The sequence below is a fragment of the Chanodichthys erythropterus genome, chromosome 7 (genome assembly GCF_024489055.1).
Source record: "Chanodichthys erythropterus isolate Z2021 chromosome 7, ASM2448905v1, whole genome shotgun sequence".
Lineage (NCBI taxonomy): Eukaryota > Metazoa > Chordata > Actinopteri > Cypriniformes > Xenocyprididae > Chanodichthys > Chanodichthys erythropterus.
The window spans coordinates 36,726,235-36,735,100 of record NC_090227.1 but is presented as its reverse complement, the minus strand read 5'-3'; positions in this window follow the sequence as shown (position 1 = coordinate 36,735,100).

The following is an 8,866-nucleotide window of genomic DNA, read 5'->3' as shown; positions in this document are numbered from 1 at the left end:
CACATAAATTCACACTATTTAGAGATATATTGTAGAAGTGTTACAACCATCCCTTGGTCTCCACCATTGCAGTTATTATTTCATACCGAAAGCTTCTCAAAAGCGCAAGAGAGCATTTGTAAGATGCCTCAGAAACGCTATTGGGTATCAGGCCTTTTTCAAAAGGCGCTCTAATCAATCAGACTGGGTTTGCCCTTCTGAAAAGACAAGCCCAGTTTCCCTGCACTCATCCGTCACAGACAGCCTCTGCTTGTCTACTTGGCTCTTTTCACACCATTTCTCTTACTCCTCCGCTACATGATGACTTATTATGTTTTCCACCGGCTCGATTTCCCCCTTCTCGTTGTTTTCACTTTCCCTCTTCTTGATGGAGAGTAACGATAGCCTTCTCTCTGATTTTTCCATCTCAATAGCAGGAGAATGAGCTCCAAATGCCTGGCGCAGACTCAACCGGCAGAGAAACCTCAAGAGCTCGGAACACAGAGGGCGTTTAATCCTAATTTCTCCCTCCAATGGGCCTCTTCCGTAATATTCATCCTGACAGAAAAACATCTGCCCCATCAAAACACCTCTAGAGATGAAGGAATCAGTTACATTCAAGGGTGTTTTTGTTGAAGCTAACAGTGGGTGAGGAAAGGCACTTCTCAGCGGTTTCACACACAATTATCCATCCAAAAACTGTGAGGCACGCTTGAGCAAAGACAGCGACTGCCGCCTAAGATGTGCAAGAGGAGCAGAGGTAATATTACAATGACGGTGAGAAGATTCTGAAGAGAGCTGAAGAGCATAACAAGACATTTTTTAAAAAGCAAACAGTAGAAACCACAGAGCTCATGTAGTTACCATGGAGAATCAGATTTCAAGACCATCGCCTGATTGATGAATATGACGCAAATTAATCTTATTCTGATGCGTACTGGGATAGTGAGAGTTCATATCAAACTGCGTTTCAGTCATTTATCTGAACATCATGCGTGGGAACAAAACAGTGATGAGAAGGGACAAGTGAAAATACTAGTGAGTCATGCGTTAACAAAAAGTTACCTTATACTCAACAGGGCAAAAGTCAAGCCCTGATCCGGATGATGGACGAGCAAAGCTTGCGATGTGGACAAAAAACAGAGAAAGGTGGAAGGTCCATATGTCTATTTGATGGTGCTCAATCTTGTTCCTGGAGATCTGCTGGAGATCCCACCCTTATCAAACATTCATTCAATAAAACAAATTACAGGAAGGCATGTTAGTGCAGGCTAAAGGAAGGTAGATCTCTGGGAGCATCAGTCAATCTATAAATTACACTGCATAGTTACAATGTACACACAACTAAATATTTGCACGTTAAATAAACATAACTCATACATATCGAAACTAAATACTTGTGGAATTCTACAAATAATTATTAAATAACTTAATAAATAAAAATAACTGAAATTTCAATTTTTTTAAATAAAGTTATTGCGTGTTATATAGCATATACTGTACGTTAAAGGTTTAAAATTAATTTTATTTTAAAACTTTTAGAAATAAATAATTCAATAATTTCTATTTCAAATAAATGTTGCTAAAAAAAAAACTAAATGTAGCCTTGGTGAGCATAATACCATATTTTCAGTAAAACTAAATAAAAATAATAAAAATAAATGTCAAAATTTCCAATGCCTTTCCAGAATCTTTCTTATACAAATAATTATTTACATTAAATATGCTAACTATTTTATTTCATGATTATATACTATATGTATTGTATATAATTGGAAATATAGGTTATTTCTTATTTAAGGGAAAATAAGTCTGAATTCTAAACTGTTCAACACTACACCTCTTTGCAAATTTGAAGGAAATAAAGTCAGACGTTATTTTTTGCAACTACGCATTACTTCTGCAACTACGCATTACTTGCAAAACTGTACAACCTTCTAGCTCAGTCTTGCTTTAAAAAACAAATGGTACTACTCAATTAAGAAACGAGTTGCTGCGTTTAACTCCACTTTTAGACATAAACTCGCGAACTTCCCCTTGGGGGAATCCCTGCTGCCATTTTGGAATGGACGAGGGAAGTTTATTTTGAGTGAGTGTGATTTACCTCATATTGTGACATAGGCAAAATATTTTTTTTGTCCCCACCCCCACCAAGATGATTTGTCTGTCTGTCATTTGACCAAAATTTCTTTAATTTATAAATGATGAAGTGCTACACACAGGCTAAGGCAGTATTGGCTCATTGCAAGTGTAGGCACGTGCTAAGAATGCCTACACATAAATCCGGCCCTGCATATGTACACTTCAGGCAGATATAGACCTCAATGCAGCACGATTGTGACATCACAACAGCAACTCACAGAGCTCTCACTAGATTTACCCACAAGTGCATTAAGGGCATAAAAATGGTGACTTAAATGCAACCTTAAGCCATGTTTCCACCCCAGAAACTTTCCCCAGGAACTAGGGATTTTGGGGTGGTACTCTGTGTGTTTCGACCACAGGGACCAAGGTCTAAATGAAGTTCCTGGTAAAAAATTCCCCCTAAGAAAATCCCTGCTCGTGAGGTACTACTTTTTCAAAGTTCAGTAACTTTCAGGGGTGGGATTGGGTGTTGAACATGCTGATTGGTTGACTTCACACAGTATTTTGATTGGTTGACTTGCATTTTATTTCAACCACCATTTTTAAAAGTCTGTTGTGGTGCTTGCAGTAAAGGTTGTTTGCTATTCGAATCAACAATGGAGTTTAAAAAATACGACTGATGAACCAACAACGAGGTTCAGGCTTTATTAAGCTTATACGTGGAGGGAAGATGTGCACAGTCCTACGTCAACGGACTAATTCGCCTAATCATTATGCCTTGTTTCCACAGAGCAGTACAGGGGTGCTTTTCTCGTACAATGACGTAACTTGCTGCTTAACTACCATAGTACGATGCATTGTTGAACAAGTCAACTAGCTAGTCACGACTGTTTCCCGAAACCGTATTGTTGCAAACCTGTCATTGGTGAATGATGTCACGCAGGTGGTGGAGTAATTATTTCTTTAAATTAATCCTTTTGAGATCTAATTAATGCTAGATCTTTTGATATAAATGACAGACATGGCATCTGAGGACTAATTCTCAAGTTACTTTGCTTTATTTCCAGATTCAATCATAGGCTTGTTCTTACCTGCCACAGCACATTCGCACATGCGCATCTTCAAAAACGGTGCTTAAAATCTCTTGACAAACTAAAATATGTAAATGACTGTAACACAGTTCGTAAATGGGAAGAAGGAGGCGGGAACCGGCGAACATTCAACGTAACTTTAATCTCAAAATAAACAAACAAAACGAAAGTAATTCCGGCAGACCCTCGCGGACGTCTGCCGGCCACACAAACATAATAAAACATAAAATAATATCCAGGCCTGGTCCTCTCTCGTCCTCCACGGTCGTCGCTCCTCCTTTTATGCTCCCGGAGCTCTTCCGTGAGAGACTCAAGGCCGGTGCACCTCCCAGGTGATGCTTGTTATCACTTGCGTCACCGGCCTCGCGCCGTTCCCTCACGGCTCTCGCCCGCCCTGGTCGCCACATACCCCCAACGCCCTTCGCAGGCCGGGGGGTACCTCCGAGACTGCGCTCTACTCCCCCCCGGGGCCTGTCTCGGCGGCCGCAGCACCTGGGGGTAAGGACAGACGAGACGAGAGAAAGGAGACAGAAGCAAGGGGAGCGACAGGACGAGAGAGGGGAGAGAGGAAAAAGAGAAAAAAAAAATTCTTGGTCCAGTTCCCCGACACACTGCCGCTCGGTCCTCAGCCTGCCAAGAGGCTCTTCTTCGCGGTGCCATGCGGTGGCACTGGACGCTCGGTGGAAGGCCCGATCCTCGACCGCCTCCTGGCGGCTGGCGATGGCTCCTCCGACTGAGGGCAGCCGGCAGTGAGTCCCCCGTCCCCTGCTCCTCCCCTTCATGGCGGACGGCAGCAGGCTCCGGCCCACGGCGGACGGCAGCGACTCCTCCGCTCCCTCCAGGACGGCAGCCACCCCACCTCGTCCCAGGAGCACGGCATCCGGGTCTCCGTCCCACCTTTCACAAGGCTCCAGCACCACCGCCTCGGGCAGCCTCTCACGGTCTACACACACTCCCGCGCTGCCCGAACTCCGCAGCACCGCGATCCCCCTCAGCAGCGAGGGCTCTCCGACAGCATGTCCCTCCTTCCTCCCGGGTTTTGGCACCAATGTAACACAGTTCGTAAATGGGAAGAAGGAGGCAGGAACCGGTGAACATTCAACGTAACTTTAATCTCAAAATAAACAAACAAAACGAAAGTAATTCCGGCAGACCCTCGCGGACGCCACACAAACATAATAAAACATAAAATAATATCCAGGCCTGGTCCTCTCTCGTCCTCCACGGTCGTCGCTCCTCCTTTTATGCTCCCGGAGCTCCTCCGTGAGAGACTCACAGGTGATGCTTGTTATCACTTGCGTCACCGGCCTCGCGCCGTTCCCTCACGGCTCTCGCCCGCCCTGGTCGCCACAATGACATTTGTATATATTTGAAATAAAAGATATACGTTGTACTTAATGTCAGCTTGCTTATTTTGCTCCACATGTCATAAAAACAAGAAACTATGCTTCTAACCACGACTCAAGAGCTGTCGTTCCACCCACAAAAGTTAGCAATGCAGTTTGCGAATGTTCGTTTGAAATGGTTTCGGGAAACACCAAATCATTGAGCTATGTTAGTAACGATGGAACTTGTGATGTTAGTTGGCAAACAATGCTTTTGGGAAACACACCCCAGTGTTGATTCAGGACAGTAAACTCTGATCCGGCTTGCGTTTCCACTGCCAACAGTAGCCTTATTTGATAGTAGGGCTGGGCGATATATCGCATTCGATTGTCACGCGCATTTCGTCAGTAAAGCCGGTTCCCTGATTACCGCGAAATCGCCATCACCTGCTTTCAAATGGAGCGGCATTTAATAGACAGAGCCGTAGTTCACTGACAAGCTGCGCAATATCACGTTCATTATCGCAGGTGAATCGCCTTCGATAATGAACACGATATTGCGTAGCTTGTCACAAGAAGAAACAGTATTGTGTTTCAACTTTATTAATAAATGGTGCCTCTTGTGTTGTCATTCCCCTTGTAGCACGTACAAGTGACGATTCTCTGCCAACCAATCAACGTTCTGCACTAGCTCCACCCTTTAGTACTGGACTACTGTGCTAGATACCCCAACGGAAGGGTCCCAAAAAAGTAGTATGGTACGGTTCAGAATTAGGGTGCCATTCACAACTTCTGACTATGGAAATGGCAAAAATTGCGTACCATACTGAACTCTATTGTACCATACTGCTCGGTGGAAACGAGGCATTAGACCATGATGCAACAGATCTGGGGGGACAAATTGTTCCAGGAAATTTCTGTGGAAACACAGCTTTAGTTACAATGAACTACTTACCAGCTCCTACTGTGAACTTTAAATCCCAATTTAAGCAAGACCTTAAGGTACGACCCTTCCCAGGAACAGGTTTGAGACTCCTGGACTAGCTTGTTCATACTGTACGTTTGTCTTGAAATACTATTTCAATGCCTCAGGATCTACTACATACGATAAAGCTATATCAGACACCAAAAAAAAAAAAATCTTTTTCCATGGAAGTTTCTGGGTGGCCGCAGGCTGATCCCCAGTCAGTCCTGTATCAGACAATCAGATGTTTAACAAAGCCCACAGCAGAAAGCCAAATGTAAAGCAAAATAGAGAATAGCGCATATGAGAAAAAGCAGCACAAAGGAACCAACCAACAGAAGGACCAACAAGCGTCTCTCTAGGAAGGCCCTGCAGGTTTGTGAGGCCCAGGAAAACAAGGGTAACGTGAAGGTCGTTTAAAGAGCGCCAGGCTGTGTGGTGCTGGAGGGGAGCTGGGGGAGAGTGTGCGGGGAGCCTGGCTGTAAATGTGTGACGCTGGGGCTGGTGCTCGGGCGCTCTCCCTGGTGCTCCTCATCAATCTCCTCCTGTCCGTAGAGAGCCTCTCCTGACCCACATAGCAGCCCTACAGCAGGGAGGCCCCTTTTTTCTATTATTGATACCTCTGCATCACACAACTCCAGCGTACATCCAGCACCACAGCAGAGGAGTCTCAAAGGTCAGAGAACCCCATGCAGACTTTTAGCCTGAAAGTCTCGCCCATTGGCCATGTGACCTACGAGAATCAGATGGAAACATCATATCTGCACATTGTCTACTCAAAGTGAAGCATCCCTTAAATGGAAATGTATTTTTGTTTAGTGATTGTTGAGGTCAATAAAGGATCAATTGCATCGTGAAAAAAAAAATTTGTGGGTCATTCCATGCCAAATCAACCAAATGTTGGTAACTTCCTCGGCTCAATTTTTTTGAAAAAATATTAATTTTAATGGATGTATATTGTCTGAGTAATCCAATATTTTGTAAAGGGGGGTCAAAATGACAATTTTCACATGATATTTGGAGCCAAATTACAATGACTTTAAAAAGATGTAACAAATATTGCTCAAGTAAACAGATTTAACTAATAGACCTACCAATCTCTGTGTAAAAATAAAATAATGAAGCTGCCATATTTCTAGTCATTTTTACCCCCTGTAATTTGGCTCCAAATCTCAGGTGAAAATTGTCATTTTGAACCCCTTTACGAAAGAGTGAATTGTTCAGTAAATATACAGTCATGATTTTTCATATTTTGGCTTTCTTCTTCATTTCTTTCACTAGAATCTTTTTTTTTTTTTTTTATCAAAACCAACATTTTCAGCCATTTTCGGATCTCTGGTTGAGCCTGACAGTCAGTGGTTACCAACATTTTCCAAAATACCTGAGGCTACATCAACCTTTCTTGAAATTGTTTTTTCAAAAACCATATGAAACCAAATTGAATACAAAGATTACATTGCTGTGAATGTGACGCATATGTTATACTAGTCTGGAAAGATTTTCTTTTTTTTTTATCATGGACACTCCTGTTTGTCTTTGACTCTAAGCCCTAAAGGTGTGTTCTAAAAGGGATGCTACTTCAAAAATGGCATCTGCAATGCTCAGAACAGCATGTTGTTTTTAAAAGATAGATAGTTGTATAAGCTTTCTCTCACCAGCCATTCAACCTGGCATATTAAGTGAAAAAAGCATGCCATTTTCGCCAAGGTAACAAATTAACTCAGCCTCTCGAGAACGCTCGATTTCCTTGGTAACGCCATGCAGTTGCGACTCTGCTCTGTTGCCACGCATAGGAGGTCCTAATCTCACCTTTCCCTCAGATCTTGTTAAACAAACTGACTGTAAAACTAGACCAGTTGCTGAATGTTTTCCAAAGAGAAATGAGGGGAGAAGAAAAAAAGATCTTTTTGCACCTAAGAGAATTCCAGCACATTTTCCACAGCCCAGGCAAAACAAACGGAGTTCTATGAGGCAGCCTGACGGTGTGGCACAAGTACAATAAACTGCAAATTCCCGGCTCCTTCAGCATCTCTCACATTTGTCTGTGGCTAACGCCGAAACGACACAAGGCCACGAGGGTGCACCAAGGACACAGAACTCACCGGCCCGGTCCTGGACGTCTGCCTCGACAGGGACTCAGAAGAACAAACACTCAGAGAGGAAGAGCTCCTTGCTCTGCTGATGTTGCTTTTAGACATGCCTGAGGTGTAGAATCAGCTGGCTGGCTCTCTCAACAAAGCCCTGCTTCAGTAAACAAGCGTCTCCTTGCTGACAAGACGTTCACATGTGCACTCCTCCAAGCATGTTAAAAGTATTTTTTACAAAAGCATTTACATACAGAGACAGAGAACAAAACACGGTGTCTGGTTTATTGCGCCATTGTTGCCGTACAGGAAGACAATGGCACCTTGAAAGCTTGTGCTAATCTTCCATTCTGACACGAACCAAGAGATGGAGTTAGGAGCTTTGGTTAGGAAACAATTGGTTATTTGTTCTCTGCTTATGTTTCAAAATTTAGGATATGGTTTTAGGAGATAAACAGCACTCTAAGCAATCTAAGACTCGGGTGACGCAAAACACAAATGGAGTTTGAATGTTGAACTATTGCAAAGCTTTGAAGCTGGAATGGAATTCTGGCTTTGCGTGGAGAAAAACACAGCTTATCTCATTGTAGCTATCACAACCATTACTGCGAGCAGCCTGGCAGGGTTGGTGACAGCCCATGGCTAAAGTGTTTGGCTGATTTTGTTCCTCTTAACTACCTCATCACTTGCACAAACACCTTGTTTAAAACATAGGGTAAAATGTTGCACGCTTACTCTGTGAATAGCAGTCTTTATCAGAAGTGCAGCAGCTGTGAATGCATTAGCATACGTGCTGTGAGTCAGAATAAGCCACCTTTGTTGAAGTGTTAAACCACTTATGCAATTTTACAGCCAACTAACTGTGCTCTCGTTCCAAAATTTGGTTGCAGTTCATTATGAATAATCATAAGATTGAGATCGAGGGATCGCGGAGTGATGCGAGGTCAGTGCATTTCACAGAGCTGCAGTTTCCTGCCCTCGCTTTTGTTTCGCTTTAGGCCAGAAAATATTTTCTGTAGTGCAGATGGCTTATTGATATTCTAAATTCCATACATTTTGGATAACTAAGCAGCCTCGTGAGGCCTAAATAAAATAACATTTATTAAATTTCAATACGATGAATTACAACGCCATCTGTGATGTTCACAATATGAGTGGGAAGCCTACAGCCAATAAAAGATGGGAAATTTCTTCTAATAGAAGATATTTGATTCACAAAAATCATAAATACTGTAATACATACAGCAATATAAACCTAATTCCATAACCTAATTATAATAATAGCATATGGAAATGCAATCAAATTTTGTTCATTACAAACAGACAAAGCTTCAATAT